Source organism: Palaemon carinicauda, chromosome 12 (genome assembly GCF_036898095.1).
Source record: "Palaemon carinicauda isolate YSFRI2023 chromosome 12, ASM3689809v2, whole genome shotgun sequence".
NCBI lineage: Eukaryota > Metazoa > Arthropoda > Malacostraca > Decapoda > Palaemonidae > Palaemon > Palaemon carinicauda.
In genome coordinates, this window is record NC_090736.1 from 93,459,195 (window position 1) to 93,474,194 (window position 15,000).

The 15,000-nt window shown below is 44.2% G+C and overlaps 1 protein-coding gene across 4 annotated transcripts in view; it reads left to right on the forward strand.

Annotated features, from left to right (window-relative positions):
• The window catches only part of Smug (Single-strand-selective monofunctional uracil-DNA glycosylase), a 463,559-nt gene that overhangs the window by 416,322 nt on the left and 32,237 nt on the right, over positions 1–15,000 (forward strand). The window lies entirely within an intron of this gene.

The following is a 15,000-nucleotide window of genomic DNA, read 5'->3' on the forward strand; positions in this document are numbered from 1 at the left end:
TCCCCCCTTAGGGTTGCGTCCGAGAGTGAGGAACGGCTAGTCCTTCCTCTATTGCTGGGGCTAGGTCTCCGACCTCTCCTGCAATAGCGATACGTCTTCCATCCTTCCTAGTTCAGGATGTAACATCCCTGCTCTAGGTTAGGTTTTGGAGGGGTTAGTTCTGTTCCTTGCTGAAACGATACCCATGCACCGTTTTCAGACAAGCTGCCTTACCTTAGGCTAGGGAGTGCCCTCCCTTCCTCAGTGGCCGCTCTGGTACAGAACCCCCTCCACGGAAGACCCTTCTCTTCTCCCCTCCCCACCTATCTCTTGTATGGCCTAGCCTATACTTAGGTTAGTCTATACCCATCTGTCCCTTGTCCTACAACTCCTCCTTAGGGTGGAGTGATAGGGCTACCTTGAGCTCCTGTCTGCAGTCCGCTCTGGTACATATACCCTTCATAGTGTCCTATGGGGTTAGCCACTGGATGAGTTCTGTCTGCAGGGGTTCCCCCCCCCCCCCCCCCCTACATCCCTCCTTCTGTCTCTTTCACTATCCGGGTGCCGGTCCCTTGCCGCCTCCACTGTCGGTGATACCCACCTCCTACCTTGGTGACTTATCCCTTTACCTCTGGGCCGCCAGTCCTCCGTGTGCCGGGGGACTGCCGCCTGCCGCCGGCTTACAGCCGATGGCTCTCCCTCCTTCCTCATAGCTTGGTCTTCCGTCCGCCGGCTGGCCCCCGGAGTGCCGGCATCCGCCGCCGGCAGTCCGGTTCTGCTATAACCATCCTTGTTCCTGTCACCAAGCCGGCAACCTCCGGCTGCCGGACCGCCGCTCCCTCCGCCGGCGTGCCGCCGCTGTGCCGGCGGCCGCCACCCTGGTATTACTCTTGACTTCTATATTGTCTTCCCTAATGCCAGAAACTCTGCTGGAGCGGCCTCCGGCGTGCCGGCGGTCTGCCGGAGCCTTCCGGAGGCGTCAAGGCGACTTGCACCCCCTTCTACTAGCTATCATCTGATATTGATACCCCTACACTCCAACCAGATGACTTGTTTACGTAAATGGATCGGTATCTTATTACCGTTCTATTGGTAATCATGCTGTCTTCTTGCATATCACAGATTTCCAGCATGCTGTGTGTATCTTAGCACGGCTGGTTGCCGGAAACCGTTACCCTATGGGATCTTTTAGTCCCCTATTCTGGAACTGAGTGGCCTCAGTCCCAACCTTATATCCTTGACAATTCCCAATAGAATTCTATCTGCCCTACGGACTTTCTATATTGAATTCTATCCTGTGCCTTCGGTCACTTCGGATTGTCCACGGATGAAGGTTACGGTAACCAGCCGGGCGGGATGCACGGAGTATGTACCTATCCTATCTCTGCCCTTCCTCTGTGCATCACACCCTTTATCAAGTTAAAATTAATGATTAATATTAACTTTAGTTTAAGAGTCATTCTTATGACCCCCCCCATACTCATATTCTCTTTCTTTTACAGGAGGAGCAAATGAAATGTGATCACGACTTCTGCGCCGTGAAACGCCCGCACTTCTACGGGCATACTGCGTGTAGGACCAACGCCCCTTGTGCCAACAAGAAAGGGGATTTGAAGTTCTGGGACCCGCAGAACTGTATGGTCTGCCAGGATCGCCTAGTCGATGCCTTTCATAATCCTCCCTCAGCGGAGGTCAGGGACACTTCTCGGGATAAGCTACGCAAGTGGGTGCGTGGCTTCCAGAAGAACGCCACTGGACCATACCTGGCCACTGAAGAAATGAGGTCCCTTCTGTTCCCAAAGGCCTCCCCCGATTCTGTGGTGCCCAAAGAACTGATCCCCACTGTCCAGATCACGGTGGAACCAGACGTAGTCATGGCCCAGTCCATGCACGAGTGCCACCTGAATTCCGAGAACGACGAACATATGTCGGATATTTCGGAGGGCACGGAGAAGACCCTTATGGTCCAAGGTGCGGAAGATGAAGAGGACCAGGTGGAATACGCCGAGTCGGAGCAGGAGGTCGCTCCGCCTTCCATCACCGCCCCTACTCCTACACCGACGGAAGTGTCTCTCCCGTCTACCTCCGCTACCCCGGAACCCATTCCATCCGCCCAAGAGATGTTCCGGATGATCAAAGCCATTATGGACGACAGGCTTAAAGAAACTCACGAGTTCATCAGGTCCATGAAGGGGTCCAAAGAACCGAAGAAGATCTCGGTTAAGGATCTCCCTGCATGCTCACATGCCAACCCCTGGAGGTATGCCGAGCATATGGTTATCGCGACCGGCAGGATCTTTATCAGCGATAAGATCGGCACGGTCCCCCTGGAAGATGTGGAGTTCTTCCCGAACTTTGAGGCTTACCCGGACTGTTACGTCCGGCTTCATTCTGAACCTGCCTCTAAAGAAGAGACCGAACCCAAGGAGGAGATAGTGTTCGATCTCTCGAAGGCCCAGGCTATGCTAGCCACCGCATTTAAAAGTAGGGGTTTTACCTGCTCTAAGCTTCCGGCCCTGAGCAAGAAGCACCCTACTTACGTCGCACCCGACGATGCAGTCCTTCCCTTCATGGAAAAGGCCTTCGCTGCGTGCCACAAGGCTGTGGAAGAAGGAAAACCCTGCCCTGCACTGGAGGAGTGCAGACCCTTCTCCATAGTAACTCCCCCCGACGCTCGACACTGGAAGGATATCCAGCATACATTCGTGGTGGGAAAGCTAGATCCTGACGTAGCCGGACGTCAGTTTAACGAAGACCTCCCGAAACTCAACGACCACCTCCTTCGTCGGGAACAAGATACGAAGGAAAGGCTTGCAGCATCCATGTCCCACCAGGTACAACTTGATATCATGGCTTGTGACACCAGAGTCCCAGACCACTACATGGTACTCGCCAAATCCCACATGGCAACTCTGGTGAAGGATTTGTACCACTTCATGAAGGCTCGGAGAGCCTGTCGAGAATTCGTGTTCTCAGGTGCCACTGTGAAACACGAACCCCGGAGGCTGATTTCCTCCAACATCTGGGGTAAGTACCTCTTTCCCTCTGACCTCGTGAAAGAGATCACCGACAAGGGCGCCACGGAGAACAGGAACCTTCTCCACAAGTGGGGCATGTCGAAGAAGAGGAAATCCTCCCAGGACGACGGACCTCAACCTAAGAGGAAATCCTCCAAGCAGAAACCCCAGCAACGTCAACAGAGACGGCAGTTTCCGGGACCCGCTACTCCCCAAGTGGCAGCTCAGCCACAGCAGACCTTTCAGCTGGTCACCCAACCGGTCTTGTCACAGTCGCCGGTTTTCACCCCTGCTTTCGAGCAACAGACGACTACCTTTCGTCCCAAAGGTAGAGGCTCAAACAGAGGTGCAGGCAGAGATGCATCTCGCCGTCCCTCCAGAGGCAGAGGAGGAAGAGGAGCTAGCGTCCGAGGCAGTAAACCCTCGGGACACCAGAAGCAATGAAGTGTTTCCGGTGGGAAGAAGACTCCGCCAATTCCAGGATCGTTGGACCTTCGATCCCTGGGCGCACAGCATAGTCAAGAAGGGTCTAGGCTGGAGTTGGACTCAACCACCCCCAACCTTCCAGCAATTCTTCCAACAATCAACCCCCCTTCTGGAAGAATATGTCCTAGATCTCTTGAACAAGAAGGTGATAAGGAGGGTAAAGTCCACCAGGTTCCAAGGGAGACTGTTTTGCGTCCCCAAGAAAGACTCTGACAAACTCAGAGTTATTCTGGACTTATCCCCCCTCAACAAGTTCATAGCGAACGACAAGTTCAAGATGCTGACTCTTCAACAGATAAGGACCCTTCTGCCTCGAGGTTCTTACACGGTCTCCATAGACCTGGCGGATGCCTACTGGCACGTTCCAATGAACCATCACGCTTCCTCCTACCTAGGATTTCGACTCCAAAGGAAAAGCTACGCCTTCAGGGCCATGCCCTTCGGCCTCAATGTGGCCCCTCGGATCTTCACAAAGCTGGCGGACGCCATAGTACAACAGCTCCGCCTCCGAGACGTCCAGGTGATGGTCTACCTCGACGATTGGCTAGTCTGGGCTCCATCGCCCGAGGATTGTTTAAAATCCTGCAGCAAAGTCACCCAGTACCTAGAACACCTGGGATTCAAGATAAACGTGAAGAAATCTCGCCTCTCTCCAGCTCAGAAGTTCCAATGGTTAGGAATCCAATGGAACCTTCAGTCACACCGCCTTTCCATCCCCCAGAAGAAAAGGAAGGAAATGGCAGGGTCTGTCAAGCGACTACTGAAATCCAAGCGGATCTCAAGACGCCAGCAGGAACGAGTTCTAGGCTCTCTACAGTTCGCCTCAGTGACAAACACGGTGCTTCGTGCACAGCTAAAGGATGCCGCGGGTTGTCTGGAGACGTTCTGCATCCATCGCTCGAAGAGACCTCAAGAGACCGCTCCCAAACAGACTTCGACTTCTCCTCAAGCCGTGGTCGGAAGCAAAGGCCCTGAAAAGGTCCATTCCTCTTCAACACCCACCTCCATCACTCAACATCCACACGGACGCTTCGCTGGAGGGTTGGGGAGGTCACTCCCACCAAAAACAGGCTCAAGGCACATGGTCTCCCCTATTCAAGACGTTTCACATCAACATCTTGGAGGCCATGGTGGTCCTTCTAACTCTGAAGAAACTCTCCCCGCCTCCCTCGATCCATATTCGTCTAACCCTAGACAACTCTGTGGTAGTTCGATGTCTTAATCGCCAAGGCTCAAGATCGCCCCAGATAAATCAGGTGCTTCTGACAATCTTCCGTCTGGCAGAGAGAAAGAAATGGCACCTGTCTGCAGTTCACCTACAAGGATTCCGCAACGTGACGGCGGACGCTCTATCTCGGACAAGCCCGATAGAGTCGGAATGGTCTCTAGACGCAAGATCATTCTCCTTCATCTCTCACCAAGTCCCAGAACTTAAGATCGATCTCTTCGCAACGAGCGACAACAATCAACTTCCTCGGTATGTGGCCCCGTATGAGGACCCCAAGGCAGAAGCAGTGGACGCCATGTCACTGGACTGGAACAGATGGTCCAAGATCTACCTGTTCCCTCCCACCAACCTTCAGCTGAAAGTCCTCTCCAAGCTGAGAACCTTCAAAGGGACAGCGGCCCTAGTGGCTCCCAAGTGGCCCCGGAGCAACTGGTACCCCCTGGTCCTGGAGCTGCAGCCCACGCTGATCCCTCTCCCGGGCCCAGTTCTCTCCCAACAAGTACAGAAGTCGACTGTCTTCGCTTCATCATCGAAAATCAAGGACCTTCATCTCATGATTTTCTCTCCCTAGCCGCAAAGAAGAGGTTTGGGATCTCGAAGAAAAGTCTAGACTTCCTCGAGGAATACAAGACCGAATCCACAAGACGGCAATACGAATCATCTTGGAGAAAATGGGTCTCATTCGTCAAGGCAAAAAATCCTAAGGAAATCACCATTGATTTCTGCATGTCCTTCTTCATTCACCTTCATGGACAGGGATTAGCAGCCAATACGATCTCTACTTGCAAATTGGCCTTGACTAGACCACTGTTGTATGCCTTCCAAATTGATCTGTCCAGCGACATCTTCAATAAACTGCCGAAAGCATGCGCTCGTCTACGCCCAGCACCCACACCGAAACCGATCTCCTGGTCATTGGACAAGGTGCTCCAATTCGCCTCCAACTTGGATAATGATTCATGCCCTCTCAAGGATCTGACTCAGAAAGTTATATTTCTCTTTGCTCTTGCTTCAGGAGCCCGAGTCAGCGAAATAGTGGCATTATCAAGAGAAGAGGGTCACATCCTGTTTACTGATTCAGGAGACATTACCCTCTCCCCGGAACCGACGTTTCTCGCCAAAAACGAATTACCCACCAAAAGATGGGGCCCCTGGAGAATATGCCCCCTGAAGGAAGATGCCTCTCTATGCCCAGTAGAGAGCCTCAAGGTCTATCTTCGCAGAACTTCGAACTTTGGTGGAGGCCAACTCTTCAAAGGAGAAACATCGGGCAGCGACCTGTCACTGAAACAACTAAGAGCGAAAATCACCTACTTCATTTGCAGAGCGGATCCTGACAGTACACCCGCCGGTCACGATCCTAGAAAAGTTGCATCGTCTCTGAATTTCTTTCAGAGTATGGACTTCGAAAGCCTGAAAACCTTCACAGGCTGGAAGTCCTCGCGTGTTTTCTTCAAACATTATGCGAAACAAGTGCACGAAGTCAAACATTTTGTGGTAGCCGCAGGTAGTGTTATGAAACCTGCACCTAACTCTGCATAGAACAGCGAGGTACTTGGGACTCTAACTCTTCGGGTGCCTACGTTGACCCTCGAGCGATACGTAGTGATGTCGAAAACACTTAGTGCTTTCTTATAACTGTTCTTATCCCAGGTGAAATGTCATAGTCGTCACACAAGTGCCGCATGCCTAGAGCATGATGTGTTTTAATTAAAGACTGACGTTCCTCGAGAACGAGTGCCTACTAATAAATTTGAAATCCCCTTCAGATTCAAGAGCAAGTCTTTATTACTATGTACATTATAATTTACTGTAAATTAACTTTACTTATTACTGCAATTCATTTAATTTTCTGCAATTGTGAAATAAAATTCCTATTTTATTACTTGTGCGTCTCAATCCGCTCCTACTTATACTATGAAATACATGCCTGTCATAGTTTTATTATCCCCTTCCTTATGGTTCATGGAGATACTAAGGTCCTAACCCTTATTATATATTCACCTTTGCAATGTAATATTCCAATATGAATACTTACTCTTCATACCCTAGAGACGAAACTATCCTTCTCTACATACAGTGTCCAACCACCACTTGTCTGCCTTCGAGAATGTTCCGATACGAATGCCAACCATTCAGTCTCGTCTCCAAGTTCTTCAGGTTCTTCTAGCAAGGTGAATAGCCCTTCGATAACCACTTTGATCTCGGCATGGCCCGTGGGAACTTCACTGCCAAGGGGGGCAGGAAGGTTCTTCCCTACGGTTCTTTTATTAAGATTTCTATGCTACCTTGTTCAAAGCCTTTGGCAATTACCCAATAGGGGAAAATCTACCACGATACATTGATTCTCTGGTATTCTTCCATCAGGACGCCATGGCTTGAGCCCAAAAAACGGATTTTGAGCGAAGCGAAAAATCTATTTTTGGGTGAGATAGCCATGGCGTCCTGATGGACCCTCCCTGCTACTTCGTCCAGTTCTTAGGTCCCACCCTGCTCTGCTGTATCATGGTGATCGGCAAGCAACTGGCTTCAGGATGAGGACGGACGTGACGTCATTTAGCAATGGCGCCCGTTTGTTTACGTCTCGAGTACCAAAAGTAGCCACGAACGAGATTAGCTGTGGAACGGCTCCCAGCTATTCTCCGCCCTTACACACCGAAGTGTTAACTCTGTTTAGGGTGTAGATAGCTATGTGGCGCGTTAATACATGCGTCCCCTGTTGATATACGATGTCTTAAAAGGGAAACCTTTAGGATACTCGCTCCAGAAGTTAGAATTCTGTGATAACCTGCGGTTAAATTCTCTGGGAATATCTTAGTAGTTATATACCCAAGGAAGCTACCAAAAAAGGAACCTTCCATCAGGACACCATGGCTATCTCACCCAAAAATAGATTTTTCGCTTCGCTCAAAATCCGTTATATATATATATATATATATATATATATATATATATATATATATATATATATATATATATTTATATATATTTATATATATATGTATATATATATATATATATATATATATATATATATATATATATATATATATATATATATATATATATATATTATATATATATACTATATATATATATATATATATATATATATATATATATATATATATATATATATATATATATATATATATATATATATATATATATACATACAGTAGGGTCCCGAATTATGCGAGAATTTGGTCGATGAAAGGCCTCGTGTAATTGGAAATTCGTATATTTCGAAACACCACATGGCGGCAAACAGCAACCTACCCGTCAATTTTTTTTTCACTCTATTTCTAGCTTTCTAGCTATATATATACTGTATATACACTGTGTGTGTGTATGTATGTGTATATATATATATATATATATATATATATATATATATATATATATATATATATATATATATATATATACTGTAGCTTTTATCTTAACAATACTGTAAGAAATCCTTCTTATAGATTTTTTTTTATAAAATACTGTACAAAATTTCTTTTATGGATAAATAAAACAATAAAAAGTTGTTAAAGTTTTGATAATTTTCTATGACTGTAGTATTTACTACTGTACTATGCATAGCTTACTGTTTTCAGTATTTTCCGAATGATGTAGAATTATTTCTTATAGATACAAAAAACAAAAAAGGGTTTTCAAGGTTTGATACAGTATCTAGCAATAGTTAAAAATTACAGTATAGTACTGTATATCCGTGATGACACTCACACATGTAAACACGGCCACTAGGCGCAAGTGTGCACTAGGCTGCTGTACGATAATCTACCGTAATTTTCTGCCAGAAAACATCTAAGCGTCCCCCCTGGACCAGGTTGCCGCTAACGTACCGTCACACTTTTTTTTGCCCTGAGCGGTCATTTCACTAATGATAATTTTTCAAAGTTAATATCATTTCTTTATGCTTATAATTCGTAATTATAGTTAAAATTAGGGATATTAATTAAATGGTTGAGTAAAAAAACAATTAATACTACTATTATTTCATTTCAAATGGCTACATAATACTGAATATTCTAATGGGTTCTTTTTATCTTCAATCGTAAATCTTACGCCTGGATAAGCAACAAAAGGAAAGGGATAAGTCTATCCCCCCTCTCTCTCTCTCTCTCTTCATAACGTTTCCTGTATAGTTTTCAAATATGTTCGTCATACATTTGTACATTATTTATCCACTTTATTCTCTCTCTCTCTCTCTCTCCCTCTTAATGAGAGAATGCCTTGATGAAGTCATTAAGCTTCAGCACGGCATTTAATTCCCGTGCTGAAACTTGGTGACGGGCAAGAGGGCTCTCGAACTTGGGGAAATTGCTCCCCCAGTTCGAATCTAAATTTCTCTCTTTTACCTTTTTCTTTTTCTCAATACTTCTTCGACCTTATCCTAATTTCACAAACTTTCTTTAGTCTTGCTTTCCAAACTCTATGAGAAAAATTTCCCTCATTATATGTGTGTATATATTATGTACATATATATTTATTTTTTTTTTTTTCTTTTCTCCTATGGCTTGGATGTTTTCACATCCATTGTAGCCCCGGCGGGGATGTTCATACATCATTTATTGCTGCCTGCTTTGATGAGTGGGAGGAGGTATCACGGTTGGGAGGTGTTTGCATTCAAAGCTATATATGAGAGTATTGGATGATTTCAGCCATCCCGAAGATGGTTTGGACCTTTTTGGCGGAACTATTCTCAAGTGTTGGGTCTTCGGAATCCAGGGGGATCCAATGCTTGGGGTAGGACTCTCGGCTTTTGGCCGGAAGCCCGTCATTATAGATATGGGGAGGATGATTCCATAATTTCTTGGTCTCAGTCCTAACAGGCGGGTTCAGCTTACACCTGTGCCTCTATATCTGTTTTGATGCTATCCTTCGGGTAGGGTATGGAGTGGACCATCTGGGAAGTATACTCTCATTGTGCCGATAGTAGAGAGTGCAAATTTCCTTTCCGACGCGTGATGGCCTAACATTCTCGAGCAGGTACATCAAACTAACTCTTTTCCCTCTCTTTACTATAATGGATTCTTTAAGGAACGAACCCCCATCCCCTGGATACGCTGACTCTCCCCCGGCACTGTTGACGACCTCTGCTAATGTGATAAGGGATAGCTCTGTTGATGACCTCGGAACGGGAAAGGACCATTCTACTGATATTTCTAAATCGAGTAATTTGGGTAACACGAGGAAACTTCGAATCCTCCATGTTACACAAATTTCAATAGAAACAAATTATGATGATCTATGTAAAGCATTTGAATGCTATGGATGCATAAAAGAAATAAGGATGAAACTTGAAGCTGAAACTTGGGATTCATGGATATCTTATAGTAGTTATGACGAAGCATTTAGTGCAATAAGTAATTTGAATAATATTAAAATTAATAACTTGAATGTCGCGGCTGCTCTCTGCGATAAGGTACCAAAAGATTTAGATGTGTACAGGCCTGCCGATTGGTTGGAAAAAGGCGCAGATTTAGTCATGCCCTCCCAGAGAAATCCAAAACCACCGATGTGGCTTATAGCTGAATCAAAGGGGGTTACAGGGAATTATTTTAAAATATGCAAATTGATTCAGAAAAAAGTAGGAACTATTGCACCAGGCGATATATCTCGTTTCGGAAAAAATAGTTTCCTTATCCATGCCAAATCCAGTACACAGTCGGTAATATTGTCCAATATGAAAATAAATAATGATGACATTAAGTTAGATGTCAAACCCCACCTAAATTTTAGCTACGGAAGGGGCGTAGTTTTTAACAGAGACCTATATGATTTTACAGAGGAGGAGATACTGGCCATGTGTCCATTAAATGTTTGGAAAGTTCATAAAGTCCCAGGTACATCAATGATAATCCTTACGTTCCAGGATGCTGATGTACCTTTTCATATTATTATCGAGAACGAAAGGATTAAAGTAAGACCCTTCAAGCAGAAGCCATTGCAATGCTTTAATTGTTTTAAATTTGGGCACCCGTCCAAAGTTTGCAAAAATGAGAAGATGTGTGGTATTTGCTCCAAATCTTACCATGGAGAGTGTGCACTTGGAGCCAGGTGTTTAAATTGCAGCTCGAATCACAAATCCACAGACAAGATTTGCGAGCTATATAAGTTGGAGGAAGCTGCCCTCAACAAATCAAACTTAGAACACATAAGTGTGACCCATGCCAAAAGACTATTAAATAAATCAAATACATATGCTAAGGCATTAAAATCAAACCAACCTAGCACTGCCAATAGCTCAAAAAAAAAGTATACTATCTGACAAAATGTCAAATAACGAGGTAACCTTATCACCTCCTGAAGCTTTACCACGGTGTATTAACACTAGGTCATTGCCCATTGCTGTACAGCCTTCAGCCGCCATTACAAAAAGTAATACAAACCTCTCTCAGGCCATGGCCTTGCCTGATCTGATGGAGGTTCCACTTAAGACTAACTTACCTGATGCACCTGTTGTGGGAAAGGTGCAAAAACCTCGAATCCCACCATCTATTAATCGCAAAAGAGAGAGACCTCCATCTCTCTCTCCACCCTCCATTAGAAACGTTACGGTTATGACATCAAATAAATTTGATGTTTTGTCTGTTGATGTTTCTAATGAACCAGAAGATGGACTGAATAAATCAGAAATTCAAGTTGAGGTCCACCATCCACCTCAACAAATAGATAAAAAGAATACAAAGAAAATCACCAACGTTAAACCCAACATAACAAGACCACCTCTGAAGAAACCTACTGGTAATAATGTTACATTAAAAACTGCTAATGGGAAGACCTCATCCAAGATGTCTTCCAGAAATAATCTATAGTTTTCTCCTCCATTTTGCAATGGAACTGTCAGGGTTTGAGGGCGAAATATGAAGAACTTAAGCTCCTAATTCATGAGCATTCCTCCATAATTGTATGTCTACAGGAAAGTATGCTTGATTCTAACACTCCTAGTCCTCGAGAGTATGTTAGCTATAGAACACCATATAATCAACAAGCAGGGAGCCATGGCGGAAGTCTCATGTACATTCGTCGAGATGTTCCCCAAATACCCATGTCTATACGTACAACCCTGCAGGCAGTTGTTGTACAAATTGATATAGGGAGAAAATATACAATATGCTCTCTGTACTTACCTCCAAATGATAATATTTTATATGATGATTTAGCAGAGGTCATTCAACAACTCCCTCAACCTTTTCTCTTACTGGGAGATATGAATGGTAGACATCCTTTATGGGGTGATGTTTTGGCCAACACAAGGGGCAATATTATCTCATCAATTGTGGAGAATGAGGATGTGGGACTCCTTAATACAGGAGAGCCTACACACTTCCATGTTCAGACAGGTACTTTGTCATGCATTGACCTTTCAATTGCAAGCTCTAACTGCCTTCTTGATTTTGATTGGAGGACATTAGATGATTGGCATACTAGTGATCATGCACCAATCATTATAAACACCAACAAGGGTCCGCCTTTGCAAAGATCGCCACGTTGGAATCTAGGCAAGGCAGACTGGGTTAAATTTTGTGAGCTAAGTGAAATCGAAGGGAGAGCAGAACAGTTTGAAAGTGTTGATGATGCCATAGACCTACTGAATGGAACTCTTCATACAGCAGGAGTCAATTCAATTCCCAAAACAACAGGGTTATTCAAACGACGACCAGTCCCGTGGTGGTCTTCAGAACTAACTGCACTCCACAGAGCCACAAGAAGATCTCTAACACGATTGCGTAGACGCAGAACTGATGAGAATTTAATAATGTACAAGAAATGTAGAGCACAGTTCCGTCGTGCCATGAAAGAAGCAAGGCGCCAGTCATGGATGTCTTTTGTTTCCTCTATTAACAGTAGAACACCACCATCTTCTGTGTGGAGGAAAGTAAAAAAGATAGCTGGCAAATTCACCCCCAACCCACCACCAGTGTTGAAGGTGAATGGCCAGTATGTAACTGAAGCAAATGAAGTTAGCAATGCCCTGGCTAATCATTTTTCAAATGTATCCAGCAAGTGTGAAGGAGCCCCTGGTCACCAGTATAGGAGCACTGAAGAAAATAAAATTTTAAATTTTGCAACAAGAAGGGAAGAGTCGTATAATTCTCCTTTTAATGAAAGAGAATTTGATTCCGCACTTGCTCATTGCAACGATACAGCCCCTGGACCCGATGGAATTCCATATGCAATGATTAAACATGTACATTTTAATACAAAGCTATTTATTTTAAGCATTATTAATAGAATATGGCATGATCATAGCTACCCAAGTGTTTGGGAACTAGCCATTATTTTAGCCTTTTTAAAACCCGGTAAAGACAAGTTTTTAGCAGCAAACTATCGTCCTATTGCATTGACATCTTGTTTATGTAAAATCATGGAGAAGATGGTCAATGCAAGGCTGATATGGTACCTTGAAAAGAAAGGTATTTTATCACCGATTCAATGTGGATTCCGAAAAATGCACTCAACGACTGATGTGTTGATACGACTTGAGTCATCTATTTGTGAAGCCTTTGCTTCCAAACAGCACCATGTTACAGTATTTTTTGACCTTGAAAAGGCATATGATACCACATGGAGATATGGTATTCTTAAAACCATTCATGAATTGGGATTGAGAGGAGAGCTGCCACTATTTATTCAGGCATTTCTTTCACATAGAGTTTTTCAAGTGAGAGTGGGGGAAACTCTATCAGAGAGTAAGTGCCAGGAAGAAGGAGTTCCTCAGGGTAGTGTGCTGAGTGTAACCCTTTTTGCACTAGCAATTAATGGGATATCCTCAGCCATTCCCCAGGATGTTCTCTCAACACTATTTGTGGATGATCTCTCAATATCATTTGCTGGGACTAGAATGGCAATGGTTGAGAGAAAAATCCAACTCTCTATTGATAAAATTATCCAGTGGGCTGACATGAATGGATTTAAGTTCTCGACAAGTAAAACTACCATTGTCCATTTTTGTCGTATCCGGGGAGTACATCCAGACCCGGATATATACATTAAAGGTCAACGGATACCATGTGTATCGGAAACCAAATTTTTAGGTTTGATATTTGACTGTAGACTTACATGGGTTTCTCACCTAAAAGCGCTAAAAGCTAAATGTGTTGAAGCTCTGAATATCTTAAAAGTATTGTCCCATACATCATGGGGGACAGACCTCAATAATATTTTAAAATTATACAAGGCCTTGATTTTTTCCAAAATTAGTTATGGTTGTGAGGTATATTCTTCAGCCACCCCAAGCCGGTTAAAAATATTAGACTCGATACATCATGCAGGTATTAGATTATCTACTGGAGCTTTTAAAACCTCGCCTATCCCAAGTCTCCTTGTTGATGCTGGAGAGTTACCTCTAGACCTTTACCGAATGTCTTCCATTCTTCGGTATTGGTTTAGATTGCAAAGACTCCCTAGCTCTCTAGCCTTTCAGACTGCAAGCCTTGTAAGACACGCATCATACTTTGAGTTGCACCCAAAATCTCCTCAACCTTATGGCTTTCGGGTGAAACGATTTTTAAATAGTCTGGATATAATTAGAAATAAGGTACTTCCATTCAAGGTATCATCAACGCCTCCATGGAAATTACCTGACATATCTTTTTGTAAATACTTTATTGGAGTTAAGAAGAATATGACTGACTTAGAATCCAGGTCTCTTTTTATGGAACATGTCGAAGAACATAGGGGATCGACTTTTATATATACTGATGGCTCCAAATCTGATGCTGGCGTTGGATTTGGAGTACATAGTAATGATTTTAATTGTAGAGGTGCACTTCCTCTAACAGCTTCCATATTTACTGCCGAACTGTATGGCATATTAACCGCTATTGAGAAAATAGCTTTGGAAAAGGAGGGTAATTTTACAATTTTTAGTGATGCAAGGAGTGTTCTTCAAGCTTTAGAAGTTTTTAATTCTAGTAACCCTCTAGTTTTAAAGATTTTAGAATGGCTTTTTATTATTGGACGGAAAGGTATAACTGTTCGATTTTGTTGGGTTCCAGCACATGTAGGTGTGTCTGGGAATGAGAAGGCAGATTTACTGGCGAAGAATGCGGCATCCGAGTTGCTACCAAGGAGGTATCCCATTCCATGTAACGATCTCCTACCTTACATCAAGAAATTGGTTTGTGATAAATGGCAACATCACTGGGACAGTCAAGACGGCAATAAAATGAGGGAAGTAACAAATATCATATCACCTTGGAGGTATAACATGATTCCCCGAAAATGGGAGATGACTCTTTGTCGTCTCCGTATTGGTCACACACGGTTGAC